Here is a 22324-nt window from a genome sequence, read left to right on the forward strand (position 1 = left end):
TCCAGGCAAAGTCTGATGCCATAGAGAGAGAACATTCAAGAAGCCTGAGAAGTCCACGTGGTAAGGAACCGAGGTCTTGGACACTCAGCATAAACTTGCCATGAGAAAGAGCCGTCTTGGTGACAGATGGCCAGCCCGGTCAAGTCCTCAGATAACTGCAGCCCTAGCCAACATTTTGACTGCAACCTCATGAAACACCCTGAGCCAGAAGTGGCTAGCAAAGCTGCATCTGCATTTCTGACCCACAGAAACTGGGCAATCATACATTCATTTTTAAGCCACAGTATGTAGCAATAGATAACTATGCATACACTATCAAGCTGATACATTATTGGTGGAGAAAATAGGATGGGAAGGTGTTCGCCAGTCCGGGACATGCCATCTGAGCTCTGACTTAATGCTAAGTTACTGCATATGACAGAGGAAGAGGGAGCAATTTTAGTCATGCTGAGCCAATCCAAATATGTTTGGTTGGGGTTCAAGGTGTGAGCCAACTTTTCCTTCCAGGGTCCTTACTGTTGAAGCATACGCAATAGGGCAGACTGTGGGATGGAAATAAGGCAGCATCATTGATTAATTCCTAGGGAAACACGCAATAATGTAGGCTTCTGAGAGACTTGGAGGATACATGGGACTTCATACACCCTCTCCTCTGGAATTCAGGAAGCTGGGTCCTGAATTACAATAATCCAAGTGAGAAAAGAAAGGGCTTTGGCTACAGATCTGAGGTATGTTTTGGAGATAGAAATGACAGGCCTTATAGATAAATGTGTGGGAAGTGTTCCTTCACCTCTCCCCAGTTAGGAATATGGGAGTTTTTCTTTCCATTTTTCAACATCCCCTGTCTTGTTTCTCCCCAAGGGAGGAGAAGAGGATGAAGTGATTGGACACCCTTTTCCTGGTGGATGGGATGGAGAGACGGGCTTCCTGCACCCAGGCACAGCGGGTCCTCTGGGGCTTCTTGTCACTCTGCAGGATGTCCTGAATGCCAACAGCCTCCTAACTACCTCTAACTACCTCTAACCACTCCCTTCAGGTGCACTGTCCACATTAGCCATGATTACATCTTTTGTTTAATTTCCTCAAATAGTTGGGGCACCTGCGTGGCTCAGTCGGTTGAGTGTCCAACTTCGGCTCATGATCTCACAGTTCATGGGTTCGAGCCCCACGTTAGGCTCTGTGCTGACAGCTAGCTCAGAGCCTGGGGCCTGCTTACAATTCTGTGTGTATCCCTCTCTCTCTGCCCCTCCCCTGCTCATGATCTGTCTCTGTCTCTCAAAAATAAATAAATGTTAAAAAAAATTTTTTTAATAATAATTTCTTCAAATAGCTCATTTGATTTACCTGAAGAGATTTGAAAGTCTGGCCTACAAAAATGGACACAGTAGTCAGAAGTATCTCAGGCTCACCATTCATTTTGATGCAGGAGTGGCATTGCCATTTCTACAATGTAATATGACGTATGTCTCGCATTTCTCTTACTGGACTCTGTTGTTTGAAGCTAAGCCTTTGTCAAGCAACCATAAATATTTGCATCAAAACATATATATACAGCCATACAGAACCTCTGGTGTCTTAAAAATAGGAAAAGAATAAGTTGAGAGAGATATTTTCCATTTTTGAAAGGCCTATTCAAAATGAAACCAAAAAAACTCATTACAAGTTATGAAAAATGCATTGACTGACCTTTGAAGTTAATACAAGCTCAAAAAGAGCAGGATAATTAGAGAAGACAAGCAAACATCCCAAGAAAATATATGAAGCTTGACTAATGAGCATATTTAAAATAATGTATCTTCATGAGTTATGGATGATCTTATAATCCACGAATGCTGAGAAAAACTTAACGAGGAATGATTTGTAAAAGGTCATCAGAAGCAAGTAAGAACCCAACCAGCTCACTACTTATCTTGTAATTGATTAAAGTGCTAAGAAACAATGAGAAAAGAAAAAAAGGGGAGTAACAGAAAGGGGCCTGTACTTGTTTGAATAATGTCCCCCCAAAATTCATGTTCACCCAGAAACTCGGCATGTGATCTTCTATAGGAATAGGATCTTTGCAGATATAATTGTTACAGTGAAGGCATATTAAGGTGGGTCCGAAATCCAGTATGACTGGTGTCCTTATAAGAGGAGAGGACACAGAGAGAGACAGAAACACAGGGGAAGAAAGCCATATGACCACAGAGGCAGAGATTTAGTGATGGAGCTGCCAGCCAAAGAATTGCTACCAAAGAAGCCAAGGATTGTTAGCAAGCACCAGGAGCTAGCAGAAGGCATTGGGAACATTCTTTCCTAGAATCTCAGAGGGCACAGAGCCCTACTGGCTTCTCCATTTCAGACTTTCCTAACTCAAGTATTGAATTCAATGGTTATATTTGCCCAAATCTGTGAGTTACATATCTTTTAAGTCATAATAGGCCTATATTTAAATATTGATTCTATTTAACAAATATCCAATGATCCATTAGAACCTAAGAATGCTAATAGCTGGGATTAATAAAAAGGAGAAATGTATAAATTATAGACCTCAAGTAACTGCACCGGTCCTAACAGGTGAATACAAATAAATATATAAATAAATAAATGTGTATCCAAGGAACTTATTATAATAAAAGACAATAAATTACAAAATACTACACTAGGCTGTAGTTAAGGTCAAATAGAGAAGATACTAATTATAATGGCTACTAGGCTTAAAAAAGAGGATGGGCTGAAGTCACTGCACATACTTCCTGGGAATCAAGTAGCTTAGTGGTGGCATAAATAATATCTGAGATTTTGCAAAGTTGAATTAAAAAAAACTAAGAGGGGGTAAACGTATTTAAATACAACTCTCTTTTAGAGATCGATTGTAATAGGCTCTGGGTAACCGGGCATTGCTCAAACACTCTGCTTTGCTTTGCCTCATTTGCTCTCTATTTGTATCTTCTTGTGGAATTGTGACTCTCAGGGTGGTCAACTAGTGTGCAGTTAGGATGACTCCTGATTCAAGAATCAATCATTGTTAACTACGAATAACAAGAAGGAGTTATGACCATTAATAGTCTCAAAGATGTAGGTAGATTGGTAATAAGATATGAAAAGTGAAAACCGTGAGACAATTCTGAAGCATGTTATTTATGAGTATATGAGCTAATTTTTTGCTTCAAGTTAGTCATTCTTAATAACACTTCTGTAATTAACTCTCACTTAATGTAACAAAACATGGAAATTATATTATTTTAAGTTACTTACCATCAGTTAATGTTCAATTACCATTTACTGTAAAAGCCTATTATTCTAAATTTAAAAACCAACACTGTTCATATCCTTATACACAACTGATTAAAACTGGCAACCGAATGGTTGGGAAGCTACCCGATTGTTGACTTAAATTCTAATCAAGTGTACCTATCCTCAACTGTGTGGCCTTGTCATTTTTTAATTTTTATATTTTCATAATGCCATTAAAAATATCCTACTGTGGCGGTGCCTGGGCAGCTCAGTCAGTTAAGCATCCAACTCTTGATTTTGGCTCAGGTTATGATATCACAGTTGGTGAGTTCAAGCCCTGTGTCAGGCTCTGCTCTGACAGCACAGAGCGTGCTTGGGATTTTTGTTCTCTCTCTTTCTCTGTGCCCCTCCCCCACTTGCTCTCTCTCAAAATAAATAAATAAACTAAAACAATATCATACTGTATACCACCATTCATTTTAAAGTATGCAGATGAGCAGGATATTATTGTGAGCTTTATCTATATTCCAGAAGCTCATTAAATTTGCTTTTAAAGAGATAATGGGCATCCAATGTCCAGATCTTGATTTCTTATACTATTTTCCAATAAAAGGAACCAGAGTGAAATGGTTGCTTCTAGGGATGGAGCAGGGAATGTACAAGATGACACTGGGATCTTGCAGTACCAGAAAAATAAGAAAGTGTTCAAAACAATTAAAAAGATGGGCCTCTCAAAAGAACTTGGGAGCCATCCTGAAAAAATTCACAATAGTAAAAGCTGGAATAATCTGAACAATAAAATAGTGTAGTATTGGATTATACCCCACAGCATAAAATATTCATGAGCCCCACGACTGCCCTAGCTTGCTTCCTGGGGAGAATTTCCAGCGAGAGGGCAGGGAGGTGGAGCACAATCATAGCCTAGATGTGCGCGAGTTCAGAATCGGTGGAGACCCAGACAGCTGGTACTCACGGGACAGAGCAACAGAGAAGCACAAGTTCTGGACATCTGGAGAGGGATCCCCTCAGCTTTAGCTGAGTCTTGATCCACATGTGTGAGTGAGTAAACTATGGGGGTTAGGAAGGAGACCACCAGAAAGAACAAGAAGGGCAACCTGTCAATCTCACCAAGAGCCAGGGGTACTATGTATTCCCACGAGCCAGGGTGCAAGACCAATCACTTGGGACATCTAGGAAAGAGCACAGGGGACACTCTCACAGAGGGGCCACATTAGCCCTTTGTTGAACCTAACAAGGTATCAAATCAAGTCTTAAAGACACCAAACTATTCAAGTAAGTTAACTGCATCCCAGAAGGAAGCCCAAAACAATTTGAGAAATAAAAGTCCAGCATCCAACAAGGTAAATTCACAGTGTCTTCAATGTGATTTAAAAAAAAAATTACCAGCACAAGAAACAAGTGCCATGTGGAGAAAAAGAAGCCTGCATGCACTGTTGGTGAAAATGCAAACTGGTGCAGCCCCTGTGTAGAGGGCTCCTCAAAAAGTTAAAGATAGAACTACCCTACAATCCAGTCATTGCATTACTGGGCATTTATCCTTTCCAAAGAATACAAAAAAACTAATTTGAAAGTATACATGCACCCCTATGATTAATATATTGTTCACAATAGCCAAGATACAGAAACAGTCCAAGTGCCCATCGACTGATGAGGATAAAGGAGATGTGGTGTATATATACGATGGAATAAAAAGGGATGAAATCTTGCCATTTGCAACAACACAGATTAGCTAAAGAGTATAATGCAAAGTGAAATAAGTCAGAGAAAGACAAGTACTACATGATTTCACTCATATGTGGAATTTAAGAAACAAAACAAATTATCAAAGGGGGGAATAAAAGAGAGAGAAACAAGCCAAGAAACAGATTCAACTATAGAGAACAAACTGATGTACACCCAACGGGAGGCGAGGGGGCATGGGTAAAGTAGGTAAAGAGGTTAAGAGTACACTTGTGATGAACACTGAACAACGTACAGAACTGTTGAATCACTATACTGTGCACCTGAAACTAATATGACACTGTATGTTAACTATATTGGAATTAAAATAAAATATTTAATACAATTTAAAAAAATGACCAGTCATACAAAGAAGAAAATATGACTCATGACAAAGAGAAATGAAAAAAAAAAAAAACAAGACCAAGAAATGACACAGATGGTAGAATTAGTAAAACGAAACAAAAAAAAGTGGCGATGTCTAGTTTAGTTGATTCTGTGAATCATCTTAGCTTATTAGAAAAGATATCTTAGGTTATTTTAAAAGTTAAGATATCTTTGTTGTTATAGTGTCTACAGAGAAACACTCAATTTTTCCAAATACTTTTCTCTACCTTTTCCCCCCTGGCCTCCTCAGACCCTGCTATCAAGCTGTACTGTATAAAAACTTGTTTTCAAGGGTGCCTGGGGAGCTCAGTCATTTAGGCATCTGACTTCTGCTCAGGTCATAGTCTCACAGTTTATGGGTTCAAGCCCTGTGTTGGGCTCTATGCTGACAGCTCAGAGCATGGAGCCTGATTCAGATTGTGTCTCCCTCTCTCTCTGCCCCTCCACCACTCAAACACACGCTCGCGCTCGCTCTCTCTCTCTCGCTCTCACTCTCTCGCTCTCTCTCTGCCCTCCCTCTCAAAAATAAATAAACATTTTTTAAAAATGTTTAAAAAAAAAGAATTAGTAGACAAGGGTGTTAAAAACAACTATTATAAACGTATGTTCCAGACAGTGGAGGAAAGCATACTCATATAAGAAAACAAAAAGGAGCTATAAAAGACCCAAATTAGGGGTCACCTGAGAGGCTCAGTTAAGCATCTCTCAATTTTGGCTCACATCATGATCCCACCCTTTGTGAGATCAAGTCCCAAGTCAGGCTCTGTGCTGATAGTATGGAGCCTGGTTGGGATTTTCTCTCTCCCTCTCTCTCTGCCCATCCTCTGCTTGCAGGTGTGCACTCTCTCTCTCTCAAAACAAATAAATAAACATTAAAAAAAACAAATCAAACCTCTAGAGATGAAAAGGATAATGTCTGAGATAAAAATCAACCTGGATGTGGTTACCAACTACAGTAAAAAGTTTTAGAGAACTTGAGAACACAGTAAAAGAAACTACAGAAAATGAAACAAGGGAGGGGGGAACCTGAAAACCTGAGTGGATCTGTGAAACATCAAGCAGATTAACAAAAATGTATAATTGGAGTCCTAGAATCAGAGAAGAGAAATGGAGGAACAAAGAACTTGTGCCTGCATATATAAAGAACCATTAAAACTAAGACAAACAATGCAACCCAAAAAAAGAGCAACACATTGAGTAGACTGTCTAACAAAGAAAGAAGATTTAGAGATAGCCAAAAAGCACATGAATAGATGCTCAAAATCACTACTCATTAGGAAACTAATGCAAACTAAAACCACAAAGAGATACTACTATACATCTACTGGAATAGCTAAAATGAAAAATGCCAAGTGTCATCAAGGACTAGAGCAACTTAGCTGTTATGCAATGCTGACGGGAATTTTACATGTGCAACCACTTCAGAAAACAACCTGGTGGCTTCCTGCATGCACCCACCCGTCACCGCAGCCAGTCCACTCCTGCGTGATTAGACGAAAGAAGTGAAAGCACATAGTCACACAGAGACTTGTATATAAACATTCTTAGCAAGTGTATTTGCAATAAAACTTTTGGGAGTTACAGAAATGTGTGTTATCTTTTATGCAATGATAGTGCCATGTAATATCTATGTCAAAATTATGGGGCGCCTGGGTGGCTCAGTCGGTTAAGCCTCTGACTTCGGCTCAGGTCATGATCTCACGTTTGTGGGTTCGAGCCCCACATCAGGCTCTGTGCTGACAGCTAGGAGCCTGGAGCCTGCTTCCAATTCTGGTCTCCCTCGCTCTCTGCCCCTCCCCACTCATGTTCTATCTCTCTCTATCTAAAAAATAAATAAAAAACATTTATAAAAATATATATGTCAAAATTAATCAAATTGTACATATTAGTGCTATGGAGCTTATTGTATATCAAATATATTTCAAAAAACTAATAAAAATAATTATTGGGAATAAGCAGAAATTTGAAAGGCATAGAGAAAATAGTTCATTTACAATTTCTGAGAAAAAACCCAGCATGTTAGTCAGAATTATAAGATGGCCTTCTAGGTTTCTGCCCCCTGGTGCTCATGCCCTGCATCAATCCCATACTTTGGGTGTCAGTAGGATCAATGAATATGTTGGGATATCACTCTTAAAGTCAGGTTACATTCTGTGGGAACAGTGAAGAAATTCTGTATTTGCAATTAGGTCTCAAATCAGTTAACTTTGAGTCAATCAAAGGGATATTGTTTTGTTGGGCCTGACCTAATCAGGTGATCCATTTAAAAGAGGACCCATAGGTTAGAGACAAAAAGCAGCAGAGATACTCTCTTGTTGGCCTTGAAAGAGTAAACTATCATGTGGCAGGGAATAGCAGGCACCCTGTAGTTGCTGAGGGTCTTCAGTCCTATAACCGTAAGACCCAACTTCTTCCTATCACCACTGAGCTTGGAAGACAGTTTGGAGCCTTGGGTGATATCACAGCTCTAGCAGACACCTTCATTGCAGCCTGGTCAGATGGTGGGCAGAGAACCCAGGTAGGCTGTTCCCAGACTCCTAAGCCTTTGAAGTGGAGATAATAAATGTATGTTAACTTAAGCTGTGTAATTTGTTACACAGCAATAGGAAACTAACATACATGAAAACGGAAGAATGCAAATGATGACATAAATAATAACCTGGACATGAATGAATTACTGAATTGGAAGACAGTAATTCACCAGAATCTTGCTCACCGAGAAAGTTAAGCAAAGTAAGACCAAAACTTAAAAGAGCATTTGTGAAATATGAAGGATAGATTGAACAGCTAGTGTATGTGTGTGTGTGTGTTTAAGAGATATAAGTTGTATAAAAACAGAATGTAAAGACTAATAGACTAATGAAGAAGTAATATTTAGGAGATTCCGGATGTAATGTTCCTGAATTAAATAAAGATGAATCCTCCCATTAAATGTACACTACAGAGGTAAGTAAGAAAAAGAGTCCACACTAGAATATCAAGAATAAAAAGGAATTCTTAAAAATCTAAGAGATAAAAAACAAGTTCTCTTTAAATAAATGACAAGTAGACTAATTGTAGTAAACTTCCCATCAGTGCATCAGGTGACAGGACACACTTATTTTTTGTTGTTGTTTATTTATTTATTAATTTTGAGAGAGAGAGACAGAAAGTGTGAGTGGAGCAGGGACAGAGAGAGAGACACACAGAATCTGAAGCAGGCTCTGAGCTGTCAGCACAGAGCCCAACATGGGTCTTGAACCCATAAACCATGAGATCATGACCTGAGGAAGTTGGACACCTAAACGGACTCAGCCACCTATGTGCCCCAGGCAATTTAATTGTGTCTGCAAAGTGTTGAAGGAAATAACTTGGAATTTTATACCCTGCTAAACTGTTATTCCAAAGTTAAAACAAAGTGAAGACATTTCCAAAGATATAAAGATTAAGGATTGCTATTCACCGACCTCTCACTAAAAGAATTATTAAAAGATGATGTGTATGTATATAAAACAAATTAAGAGGAAAGGTCATGGATCAATAAACAATCATAAGAACAAAAATTGCTAAGTTATTTTGCTAAATTTAACTACTGACTATAAAAAAAGATAACTTGTATGTTTCTAAAAGGCAAGTTCAAAACTTTATTAAAAAATAACTATATGGGGGGTGCCTGGGTGGCTCAGTCGGTTAAGAAGCTGGCTTTGGCTCAGGTCATGATCTCATGGTTCATGAGTTCAAGCCTGGCATCGGGCTCTGCGCTGGCAGCTCAGAGCCTGAAGCCTGCTTCAGATTCTCTGTCTCCTTCTCTCTCTGCCCTTCTCCTGCTCATGCTCTGTCTCTCTGTCTCTTAATAATTAATAAACATTAAAAAATTTTTAAAAATAACTATATGGAAGAAGTATTCGATAAGTAGTTAGAATGAACTAAGATTTTTTTAAAAGTGTATTTATTTGAGAAAGACAGAGTGTGAGCAGGGGAGAGGCAAAGAGACAGGGAGAGAGAAAATCCCAGGAAGGCTCTGTAGGGTCACTGCAGAGCACAATGTGGAACTCAAACCCACAAAACCATGAGATCACAACCTAAGACAAAGTCAAGAGTTAGATGCTCAACCAACTGAGCCACTGGGGTGCCCCTAAACTAAGATTCTTACTACATTCAAGAACACAAGAGAGATTCCAAATAACTTTAGACTTTATTAGAAACTTCTAGATCTAAGCATGTATATGTTAAATGTTTAGTGGTAATCACTAAAAAATATGAATGAAAGCTATGGTTTCTTAAATACTAGGAAAAAAGATGAACAGGGGTCAGTAGTGAGGACTTAAACAGAAAGTGAATAGGAGAAAAAAGATGAAATGAAAAAGCTGAATAAGAGAAGACTCAAAATTATAATAGAAAAGTATTAGGAATAATAAAATGCTAATTAAATTCACCAAAAAAAGATAAGTATTATCAGACTGGATTTCTTTTTTCTTTTTTTTTAGTGCTTATTTTTTGAGAAAGAGAGAGTATGTGTGTAAATGGGGGAGGAACAGAGAGAGAGGGAGACATAGAATCTGAAGCAGGTTCCAGGCTCCAAGCTGTCAGCACAGAGCCTGACGTGAGGCTTGAACGCACAAGCTGTGAGATCATGACCTGAGCTGAAGTTGACTGCTTAACCGACTGAGCCACCCAGGTGCCCCTGGATTTCTTTTTTAAATTTAGTTATATGATGATAGGAGTCACAGCTAAACACATTACTCAGAAGATTAAAAATAAAGAGATGAAGATAAGTATCTTAGGTATATAACAACTGAAAAAAAATTAATTAGAAAATGATCATTTCATAAAAATAATTTAAGCAAAAATACATTAAGAAAACAGAAATATTATATAGCAATTAAGAAAAACGTCCCAAAAAGATACAATCTTAAACTTCAATAATCATAAACTTAATGAACCTAACAATATAGTATAAAAATACACAGTACAATGAACAAAGTATGATGAGATATTAAACCAGAAAGACAGTAGCATTTTTCACACACAATCATTAGAAACTAATATATGGGGTTATAAACATTTTAGCATTCACCTAAAGTATGTGAAAAGCAAACTGTAAAATCATTATCTAAAAGATGCATTTACAAACCCTCCTAGAAACCCTCAATGTGGGCACCTGGCTGGCTCTGTCGGTAGAGCATGAGGCCTTGATCTCAGAGTCATGAGTTCAAGCCCTACACTGGACCCAGAACTTACTTAAAATTGAAATAATAAATAAGTAAATAAAACATCATGCAACAAATAGAGACTTTTTAAAAATTTCAAATGTACTAGGTCATAAGCAAATTTCAGTAAACTACAAAGTAAATTGCAAAGAACTAATATTGTACAGGCCACATTTTTTTAAACCACAGTGTAACTAAATTGAAATTTATTACAGTTTGGTGTCTTTTTTTTTTTTAAAGAGACAGAGAGCAAGTGGGGGAGGGGCAGAGAGCACAGGATTCAGAATCCCAGGCAGACTCTGCACGGCTGACACAGGGCTAACCCCACAAACTGTGAGATCGAGACCTGAGCCGAAGTCAAGAGTCAGATTTTTAACTGACTGAGCCACCCAGGTGCCCCATAATTTTTTTTTAAATTAGAACTTTAAATAACTCAGGGAGGGAATTACAATGTCAATTGTGAGAGATATTTAGAACTAAATAATAAAAACATTCATATCAAAACTTATTTAATTTTTAACTTACAAAATAAAAACAATAAAGATAAAAATAAGTGGGTTTTATATTACTGAAGAACCAAGAAAAAGATGGATAACAAATGTACAGGTATAGAATGAAGTTTTGAAAAATAAGAACAAAGATTAATGAAGTAGAAAATCAAGAAAAAGAATATAGCAACAAAAGTGAACAGGTTAAGAAATAGACAAGGTACTAGCAAGACTATCAGAAAAAGAAGACAACACAAATATACAATATAAAAATGTAAAATGGCTAGAGTGTCAAATTAAGTAGAGGTCTTTTTTAATCTATGAAAAGGGTACACATTACCCAACGACAAAAAATTTGAAGACATCTAAGAATCCATAACTTTAGAGAAAAATATAATTTCACAAATCCAAAAAGAAATAAACTTGAATAGATCTAGAATAATTTTTAAAAAACTGAAACAGCAATAAAACCTACCCCAAAAAAAGGACAAATATATAAATAAACACAAACAGGTCCAGGTAGTTTTTTTTCTTTCAGTTTCCAAATGGTAATTTTATCAGATTGTTTGAACATTAAATTTATCCTCATTTGCAATCCAAAATAGTTACCTGAAGTTTGCTCTGTGTGTGTGTGCGCGTGTGTTTATTTTATTGTGTATTTGTTTTTAAACTCTTTGGCACAATTTTCTGGGGGTGTTCAGACTGCCACGATGCAGGTCAGGAGAGACCTTTTCTTTTGAGCTGCCACTCCTGAGCACCTAAATTTTGGTTTGGGTTGTAACTTTCTGTTGATTTGAAGTTTGCATCTTTATTTCTAACAATCATATTTTAATTTTTTTCTAATCCTCTAACTCCAGAGTTTTCTTTTTCTCCCCCTTCTCTCCCCACTTCTACATTCACAGTTGAACCATATTATTAGGAAAGGCGCCTTGATGAAAAAAGATCAGGATATGGGAGCTCTGACCATTTGTCGGTGTTTTCCCTATTAGATAATTAAAAAAACAAAACAAAAAAACAAAACCTAGAGCGTCTTTCCTTTTATTTCTTTTTCTTTTTTTTTCTTTTTTACACATCTCTTGTGCTGCATCAGTAGACAGAACTTCAGTTAGTTTTATGAAATGCAACATCTAACCCCTTTTTTTGGGAAAAAGAAACTGCAATGCCTTGAAGCTGAGAATGTGGATACCGCCTCACTCACACACACTCATTCTCAGACCGTAAAGAAGCCCTCCCCCTCCTTTTAGCCGGCACACGTACAGCAGCGTGTGGCAAAGGTGGGCTTGAGCCCCAGGCTCCATCTTTCTTACCAGTAACAAAAGCCAGACTGCCTTTTACAACAAAGCACCACAGCTGAACCTGTTGTACCCAAGTTTGTAAAATCACCCCAAAACAAGCACCAGAGACTGCTAGGGAGACTGAGTCACGCCTGCAAAAGCAAAGGGCCTTTATTACAAGCTTAAGCTCGGGCTCACACCCTCCAGCCGACCAGCTGGCCACGTGGAGAGCGCCCCGAACAAAGGCAGGGCAGGGCCTTTTATGCCTTTGGGAGGGGGCGTTATAGGAAATGATGGCAGGTGTACAGTGATCCAATCCCTGTCCCCCATCAACACTGGCAGTTGTGGGAGCCAATCACAATAGTTGGAGCATTGACCAATCAGAGTGGGCCCAGGATGCCCCACGTGGGGCATGACTAGGCCCACCTCTAGAAAGGTCAAAGGTATCTGCCAGCCTCTCCCGATTGGGCACTGCAGGAGTTGTCCCTCCTTAAGGCGTGCAGTTTCAGGAGAAGCCGGCGCCTTCACCTTTAAGTCCAGGGGAAGGCTGGATCGGACCTGTGGCGGGCGGGGGACCCCCCCACCCCCCCCTTCCCCCCTCCCCCCCTCCCGTCGGCGACTGGTGGTCAGCGACCGGCTGCCGCGGGGCGCATTTCCACCATGGCGGTACCCTGCGACCAGCTCCAGGACGGCAGGATCAGACCTGGGTCCTTACAAACCCAGTCCCTCCTCCTCTTCCAAACCAGTCACTCCACTCCAAACGAACCAAAAGACAGAAAAGCTAGTTCTAGCCTGTCCTGGGAAGAGAGAACTTTCTTTTCTTTTTCCTAAGCAAGTAAATCCATTGTTTTTCTCTTTTCCAAGATGGCAGACGTTATGGTTTTCTACGAAGTCAGTGCTTACTTAGCTCACTAACAGCGCTGCTGTTGGCAGCAGCGGCTGCTACCGTGGCAGGATTTTCAATGTGTGTTTTCAAGCCGCATTCACCCATCCTCTCATTCCCAAACATTCAGCATCTGTGCACACGCCTCACTTCCGGGTTTTTCAAAAGATTGGAGGTTTCCAGTGGGGGTCTCAGGTTATCATCCCAATGGTAACAGATCAGGCTTGGTTCTTCAGTTTCCTCAGGTCTTTTGTTGCCCATATAGCAAGGGTTTTTGCTTTGTTAGTCTTCGGCAGGTAGTTTTATAGGTGAGTTTTACCAAAACTTTAAAAAACAGATATAGTCAATCTGACAACATAGTTTATAAGACATGAGGAAAAAAAGAGATGAAGCTACGCAACTTTATTTATGGGGATTAAATAGCTGGTAACAAAACAATTACCAACCCAAGAAAATAAGATGAGTGACCACATTCACGGACAACAGTGTGGGAGGAAGGGAAGGATGGAATCAGATTTCGGTTTGTAAACAAGAACTACAGTAAACCTTTAAAGGGAAAGAAACATCCGGAAATAGCAGACAATGGATTATACAGGATAGAGGGAAACTAAAAACAGAGAGATCATGTAAAACAAACAAACAAAAACTTGTAATAGTCCAAAGGACAAAAGATAAAAAAGATGAGCCAAGGCAAAAAAGTATGATGGGTTTCAGAGGAAATTTTGGAATGAAAATACTGGGCTTTTAGCAAAAGTAAATACAATATATTATGGGTGATAGTTACTTTATTTATTTAGAGCGAGAGTGAGAGAGAGAGAGTAGGGGAGGGGCAGAGAGGAACAGAGAATCCCAAGCAGGCTCCCCATTATCAGCACAGAGCCCAAGGCTGCCAGATCCAGGAGATCACAACCTGAGCCAAAACCAAGAGTCCAGCACTCAAGTGAGGCTCCCAAGTCCAGGGGCCCTCAAATCCCTTTTTAAAATTAAAACCAAAAATTACCACCTATCCTTGATAGGGTCAATTCTCTTTATTAGAATGTTACTTAAGCTATATAAAAATTCAAGCAACTATAAATCCTTATGCTTACACTTCTTAAGCAACTATTATAACTACAAATTAAATACAAAACAAATTTCACAACCAACAAAATTCAAATGAACAACAGGAGTGAAAACTGAATGATGATGTGTTTTCCTGAAAATAAATGACTCCTTCACAACATGAATGTGACACTGATTATCAATGGCACGGTCTTCCTGGTCTGATGCTTATAACCCAGTGCAAACTCATGGCTGTGGGCTACTGTCTAGAACAGTCACATGTTTCTGCCTCTATCAACTGAAATGTATGCCCACTCAGAGTCTGTCCTGTCACCCTATCCCCGCCCTGGACATTGTATGCTGTTGTGCTTCTTAAATTAAATATGCAATTTAATTAAATATTTTACAAACTGATAAATAATTATGACAAGAAAAAGGAAATTTACCTCTATAAAAATTATTTAGATGTTTAAAAAAATTGAACCACTGAGTTGTTATATTATGTGCTGTGGTCAAGCCCCTCCCTAAGGAATATGGTGGAGGCCTTCTCAGAACAAAAAAAAACCACCTAGAATGTGGTCCAATCCACTCTTGTACCCATGTGCAGAACTCTGACACAACTCTGTAACCTGGACTGCGTCCGGTCATACTATATGTCGCCATATATGGGAGACAAAAAAGTAGAAATTGCATAAAAGGCTATACCCCGCTATGCTTGGGATTCAGCCTTTTGGGGATCTTAGCCTACTGAGCCGGTGCCGGCAGGAATAAAACTGTATCCAGGAAAGAAGACCCTCGGTGTCCCGTCTCTCTATGCCATAATCCTGACATAGTATAGTTGAGACAAATATAAAGTTTGAGCCAAAAAAATTTGAGCCATAACTATTTTATAGGTTTTTTTTAATTTTGTGGTGTTTTTAAAATTTTTATTTTTAAAGTTATTTATTTATTTTGAGAGAGAGAGAGGGCATGCATATGAGTTGGGGAGGGGGCAGAGAGAGACAGAGAATCCCAAGCAGACTCCACACTGTCTGTCGGCAACAGAGCCTAATGTGGGGCTCAAATTCACACCATGAGATCATGACCTGAGCCCAAGTTTGACGCTTAACCAACTGAGCCACCCAGGCACCCCTGTTTCACAGTAGTTTTCCGTTCTCTATTTTAAAGAAACAATGGTATTATGGGTATAAATTATTTAAGACCTCGATTATGACAATCTAGTCATTGGACCCACAAGAAAGGTCTGAACGTTGTATCAAAATACAGATAAATAAATGTATGTTTAAGTGGTATACATCTAGAATATTAAGGTACATATCACTTTATCAATGGTTTTGATGACATTACCAAACTTTTATTTGTCAATATCATTTGCAAGAATATAATTCTTAGCTATTAAATATAACTTCACCCTGTTTTTATTATTCTGTGACAATACAAGTAGTAGCACTTCCTGGTGCCTGTGCATTCCTGAACACAAAAAAATGTGGGGCCGACATGTAACTGGTAGTTATTTCTTGCTCTAGGGTGGCCTTCCAAAAAGTACTATTACTTTTTTATTAGTTTAAATTTCTTGTGTGGAAAACAACTGGAGCCCAATGAATATATCAGTATGAGAAAGTCTTACAAAAGGTAAAGCTGGTCTTCAGGAAACCACTGGAAAGGTTATTTCAACATGTTTAAGTGACTTTCACAAGGTGTTAGAGTGACAAATAAAGCAATAGGCTGTAAGTGGATGATTTTTCTCTTTAAGGAAAAGGTTCCAGTTCTTTCTGGTTTCTTAGGCTTCATATTGAAAAACTGGTGTTATTCCATATCTCCTAAACCTGCTAATGTAGTGTTAAAAAAAACAAACTGTCAAACACAACTGGTAGAAGTATAAATGACACCATCTTCCTGAAATGCCATTTGGCAGTTGGTTACAAACCTTTCTAATTTTGACCCAAAAAGTCTACTTCTTAAGATCCATCCCAAGGATATATATTGTGCCCAGAGATATGTAGAAATATTTGGTCAGAATGGTGTGCTTTAGGGGCGCCTAGGTGGCTTAGTTGGCTAAGTGTTCATCTTCAGCTCAGGTTGTGATCTCACCATTTGTGAGTTCGAGCCATGTGTCAGGTTGTGTGCTGACAGCTCAGAGCCTGAAGCCTGCTTCAGATTCTGTCTCTCGCTACCCCTCCCCTGCTCATGGTTCTGTCTATCAAAAATAAATAAACATTAAAAAAAATTTTAAAGAATGGTGTACTCTATGTGCAGAAAGTTAAACATACAAAAAGAGTAAAAGTTAAGGCTTGAATAAGTAAATTATGGCACTATCCAAATAATGGAATTCTATGCAGAAATAAAAATCCTACCACACAACTGAAAATATTTGTTATATGCTGTTTAGTGAAAGAATCATGATTAAAACAGGATATACAGTATGATCTTATGTATATTTAAATACATGTATTTATATAGAAAAAAAAGTCTGGAAGGCATACACAGAAAGGCTAAGAAATTTATACAGCTGTAGGATTATCTAGGGAACACCACAATGGACAAACCAGACTGAATTCTAGTTATTCTGGAGTTCATAGTCCAGTGGAGAAATATGGAAAATAGACAATAGTAAATTCACAAAAGTAAGATATATAATGTAAGGCAGTGATCAGCACAGTGGGTAGTGAGTGCCAGAGGGAGGTAGGCAGGGCCGTCTATATAAAGTGGTCCAGGAAGGTTTCACTGGTAAGGTGACATCGGAGTAGTTCCCCAAAACCCCCAGGTTTTTGGAAGTGATGGAAGAGATGTTAAATTTTCTATATATATATATATATATAGAAAAAATTTCTAGCTGTTATATTTAGCACAAATGTAGTGGAGTAAGAGCAGAAATAGGAAGCCCAGAACAGCACTGTAATATCTTGGCAAGAGATAATGACCATTTAGAAGGTAGGCAGAATTTTGAAGTCTGGGCCAACAGGGGGTGCTGGCGGCTTGCATGCGGATTGGATGTAAGCTGCAAGAGTATAGCTTTTATACCTTCAGTGGGAAGGACAGAGGTGCCATTTAGTGAGACAGGAAAGATGTGGGGAACAGAGGTGAGGGCACGTCAGGAGTATGGTTTAGGATAGGTTATATTTGAGATGCCAACTAGAAATCAATATGGAGATCATTTATATTGAAGAACCTCCCTCCAAGAGCTCTCCCTCCCCCTCACTTGCCCTATGTGACATCCCCCTGCCCCCACCCATGCCCCTTTCATGAAATTGCAATTGTTTATCAACCTTATACCTCCACTAGGTTGTGAGGATGCTCACTGCATCTCTGGCCCCTGCTAGAGGACTTGGATTGTAACAAACACAGGTGCCTATAGAAGGAGGCTTAAGAAAGTAGAGAACTAGGGGCGCCTGGGTGGCTCAGTCGGTTAAGCCTCCAACTTTGGCTCAGGTCAGATCTCACATTCGTGGGTTCGAGCCCCGCGTCAGGCTCTGTGCTGATGGCTAGCTCAGAGCCTGGAGCCTGCTTCAGGTTCTGTGTCCTTCTGTCTCTGCCCCTTCCCCTCTCATGCTCTGTCTCTCTCTGTATCAAAAATAAATAAAACATTAAAAAAAAAAAAGAAAGTAGAGCACTAAAGCCAGTGAATGTCACCACAGACACACACGTTATTATTATTCAATAAGATAAATATCTTTCTGTATTTCATTTAGAAACATCTTGCTAAAATGTTTTTACCTGGGGATGAAAAAGATCAGTAACACTTTTATAACTTATTTGAGTCTCATGACAACCAAGTAACATAGCTGTGTGCTGATTTCTTTCCAAACGTTACAAACTAAAGACCTAAAACCTAAGTGCAGAATTTGAATGTTTTAAGGTTAATCTAGTTCAAAGAAAAGACATTAGAACTTCAGACTTACTGACTGACCCCAAAGGCTACTAGGCAGGCCTTGGTACATTTTGGCACATTCTAATTTAAGATCTTCTAATAACTCCCTTAAGAAATTTCATGTTGAAATTGTTGCTGGGACTTCTGATAGATGAACACAGGCATTTATTTACTTACTTTACCATGTCAAACTGCCACTAAATGACAGTAAAATAATTTTTTAAAAACATTCTCCAGATTGAGGTAAAAGAAGTGTCTGGATTGTGGGACACCAGAGCCAGCTGAAGGTGGGAATTTAAAAACAAGACTAGAGGGGCAATTGGGTGGCTCATTCAGGTAAGCGTCTGACTTCAGCTCAGATCATGATCTCATAGTTCTTGAGTTCAAGCCCCATGTCAGGCTCTGTGCTGACAGCTCAGAGCCTGGAGCCTGCTTTGGATTCTGTGTTACCTCTCTCTATGCCCCTCCCTACCTCAAAAATAAATAAACATAAAAAAATTTTAAAAACAAGACTAGCAGGAACTCATACATATTGAATGATGAGATTCTTCAGCCTTCATGGCCTGTAGATTCCTAGAACACTATCAGCTAAAACCTTCCTCCCAAACAGATGTGAGAATATGTTTTGCTATATCTGACCAACTCAAAAAGAAGGATCTAAAGATGTTGACATCAGAAGATAGCCAGCAAGCATCCCAGCGAGATCACCAGAGAGTGGAAGCCTCCCCAGTGGGCTCAGAGATTCCCAGCAGCTTTCAGAACCCAGTTTTAGAAATGAGGTGACAAAGAAATATTACCAGTCATCTGAGGAAAGTCACTAACATGAAAGAAACTAAGTCACACAAGCAAATGAATATAGGCAAAAAAAAAAAAACTTTGAGTAAATAAATGATTGATTCAGAGAGAAGAACATTAAAAAAAAACAAACCCAAAAAACCCTACCATTAGTATCTTCAGAAGTATAAAAGAAGAATTTGCAACCGTATGACAAGAACAGGATGCTATGAAAGGGACCAGGAGGGAGGCATTCAAAAACAAAACAAAGTATAATGAAATTAAGAATTATGATAGTCCACTGGACAAAGTTGAAACAATTTGGGTAACCAAATAATGTTAGCATTGGCATATTGCCCATAGAACAAACTGAATATTGATGAGCTCTGATATAAATGATTGAATAAATAAATAGTTGGGGGCAAAGCACATTTCTTCCTTATAAAAGAACTTCATTTAACATATCTAGAAAGAGTGAGTAAAACAAAAAAAAATCACTATTAGAACACCATGGTAATAACTACTACAGGCAATTTCCACCAAAGTTTGATGCTAAAATTAGTGACCTCAAGTTTGAGGAGAAATTGGATGTTTATATGTTCTCAAAGTACCATCACCATAATATTAACTATAAAGAGGAAACATAGTAAGTTTATAGCTGAGCATCTTTACAAGAACTAGATTACTTAAGCGAACAAGTTAAATGTCACCAGCAATAAAACACAGCAACATCAAGAACCTCCTGATATAATTCACAGAGAAAGGCACATCATTTCTGTGGTATTCTTGCCAAAGATGCACACCCTCAATGTAATCATGAGAAATTATCAGACAAACTCAAATTGAGACACATTCTACAAAAATAGCACACACGTACACTGCAAATGTGTCAAGGTCTTGAAAATCATGGAAAGAATGAGAAACCATCACAGATTAGAGAAGTTTAAGGAGATAGAACAAATAATTGCAATGTGATATCCCAGATTTGATCCATTAACAGAAAACAAAACAAAAAATACTACTGGTAAAACAACAAACTGGTGAAATCCAAAATTAAGTCTGTAGTTTGGTTAATGGAATTGTTCCAATATTAATTTCTTAGTTCTGATAATCATACTGTGGTAATGTAAGATGTTAACATTAGGGGAATATATGAGGTGAATGGAAACGGTTTTTGCAACATTTTTGTAAATCTAAAATTATTTCAAATAAAAAGCACTCTCTTAAACCTTAATATAAATGTTGAAAATATAAGGTTAAGAAAATCTCTCAGAAATTAGATCAAGGAAAGAAATGGTAAATATGGAAAAACAAGGATTTTAGAGGATTTGTTTAAGAAAACTGAAGAAAGAGAAAACAAAGATGAGGAAGTTGTAAATGAAATAATTCAAGAAAACTTTGCAAAACTTGAAGGACATAGTTTCCAGGTTAAAAGGACTTACCAGGAAACATCATAGTTCAGAACATGAGGATAAAGAGAAGATTCTTCAAGCTTTAAAGAGAGAAAAATATATAGGCTACACATAAGAAAAAAGAAATCAAATGGCTTCAGACTTCTCAAGATATATCCAAAATTTTGATTATAGATTATAAGTTTTTTTTATTTTTTTATTTTTTTAATGTTTTTTATTTTTGAGAGACAGAGAGAGACAGTGCGAGCAGGGGAGGGTCAGAGAGAGAGAGGGAGACACAGAATCTGAAGCAGGCTCCTGGCTCTGAGCTGTCAGCACAGAGCCCGATGCGGGGCTTGAACCCATGAACCGTGAGATCATGACCTGAGTCGAAGCTGGATGCTTAACCGCCACCCAGGCGCCCCTATAAGTTTTTAATATCTATATTTAGTCACATTTTTACGCTCGAAGCAGATGTGAGGTATCTGGAGCAGAAATCAAAAGTTGTTACTACTTACAGCAATAACTGCCTCAGCTCCCACACCCAATACCCTACAGGTCACATGATGAGAGCCAGATGTCACCCTGCACAGAGAAGGTCTGTCTGCAATTATGAATTTGGGAGCTTATAAAGGCCCTAAAATGGATCCACCTTTTGAGAGAAGCCTAGAAATCCTGATCCCTAGTCATTAATAATCCTTTGGAATGTAAATGACTGTGTCTGGGCTCTGCCAGTTCGTCCCCTTTCAAATGGACAGACATTGGGAGATAAAGCTCCAAGTCTTTCTGGAGTTATCTAGGCTATTCAATTACCCTTTAGGCTCCAAGACCAGTTTTTCAACCAACGTGCCATTAAAAGTTTGTTCAAAAAGCTCTGACTGTGCAGGAACATGAAATTATTCACTTCCTGACAGGTTATTTTCCAATCTAGAATTCTAGCCCGAGGGCAACCATCAATAAGAATGAAGGTGAAATGAATCTCAAAAAGCAAAAAGTTCACCTTCTGTTCACTCCTCACATTTCAGATGTGCTCCTCCACCAAAGCAAGAGTGTAAATCAAGAAAAGAGGACAACATGGCATGCAGGAATACTTTTTACAGTAAAATTTGCATTTCTTTTAGATGCATCTCTGAAGTTTTGAGGATGTCCCTACAAATAGGAGCAGGAAAGCCCACGCTTAGTTACTTCCTCTCATTTTTTCTGTGAACCTTTAAAAAATGTCTTCAAAAAAAGTAGGGCTAAATAGTTGTATTTCATCAAGTGTGGTTTTTATGATAGGAGAAAATATGATTCAGTAGGCAGAGAGGGAAAGATTAGGGCCCGATGTCCCTGGGTGGGGAAAAACACCTACTTTGGAACAATGCTGGGAGTGTCTGACCACAGCAAACCCCCTCAAGCATAAGGTTCCTCTTAAGAATGTAACAGACCTTACCAGGTCCCACTCAGGTTTCCCTCAGGAATTTGACAACAAACCTAGGTCCCCCTCATACAATGGGAAGGAGCCAATCGGGAAAGGACAACCCAGCACCTAGGGCTATCAAGCCAGTAAGGGTAGAACCTGAGAAGGAACGTAGGCTAGGGGGTGAGGAGGGGAGAGGGAAGGAGGGGGGAAGGGAAGGGAAACTTGCCTATAGTCCTCAGACATTCGCTTTCAAATGTTCCTTCTCTAAGGAGAGCTTTCCTTCTATTCTTTCTTGCTTCACACACACACACACACACACACACACACACACACACACACACACACACGTGGGGGAGGGACAGAGAGAGAGGAAGACGTAGAATCTGAAGCAGGCTCCAGGCTCTGAGCTGTCAGCACAGAGCCACATGCAGGGCTTCAACTCATAAACCGTGAGATCATGACCTGAGCTGAAGTCGGACACCCAAATGACTGAACCACCCAGGCGCCCCTCTATTCTTCCTTTCTAATCTTATACTCTAATAAACTTTTGCCTGCTACTCATTTTGTGTCCACGTCTTCATTCTTCAAAGCGGTGAGACAATGAATCCTGGGTGCTGAGGTAAAAAAAAAAAAAAAAAAAAAAAAAAATCCTGCAACAGTTTGAGCTGTTT

The 22324-nt window shown here is 38.9% G+C and overlaps 1 protein-coding gene across 2 annotated transcripts in view; it reads right to left on the minus strand.

The window, feature by feature from the left end:
* The window catches only part of AKAIN1 (A-kinase anchor inhibitor 1), a 104042-nt gene extending 91658 nt beyond the window's left edge, over nucleotides 1-12384 (minus strand). The window contains exons 1-2 of one of the 2 annotated variants that reach the window (XM_029922176.1): nucleotides 12328-12370; nucleotides 4345-4406 (exon numbers count right to left, since the gene is read on the minus strand). The gene's annotated coding sequence lies outside the window, so the exon portion shown is untranslated. Of the gene's footprint in view, nucleotides 1-4344; nucleotides 4407-12327 lie in introns of both variants that reach the window. The other variant, XM_029922179.1, reaches the window with a different exon arrangement.
* Between the last annotated feature and the right edge of the window lie 9940 nt (nucleotides 12385-22324).

This window comes from Suricata suricatta, chromosome 14 (genome assembly GCF_006229205.1).
Source record: "Suricata suricatta isolate VVHF042 chromosome 14, meerkat_22Aug2017_6uvM2_HiC, whole genome shotgun sequence".
Lineage (NCBI taxonomy): Eukaryota > Metazoa > Chordata > Mammalia > Carnivora > Herpestidae > Suricata > Suricata suricatta.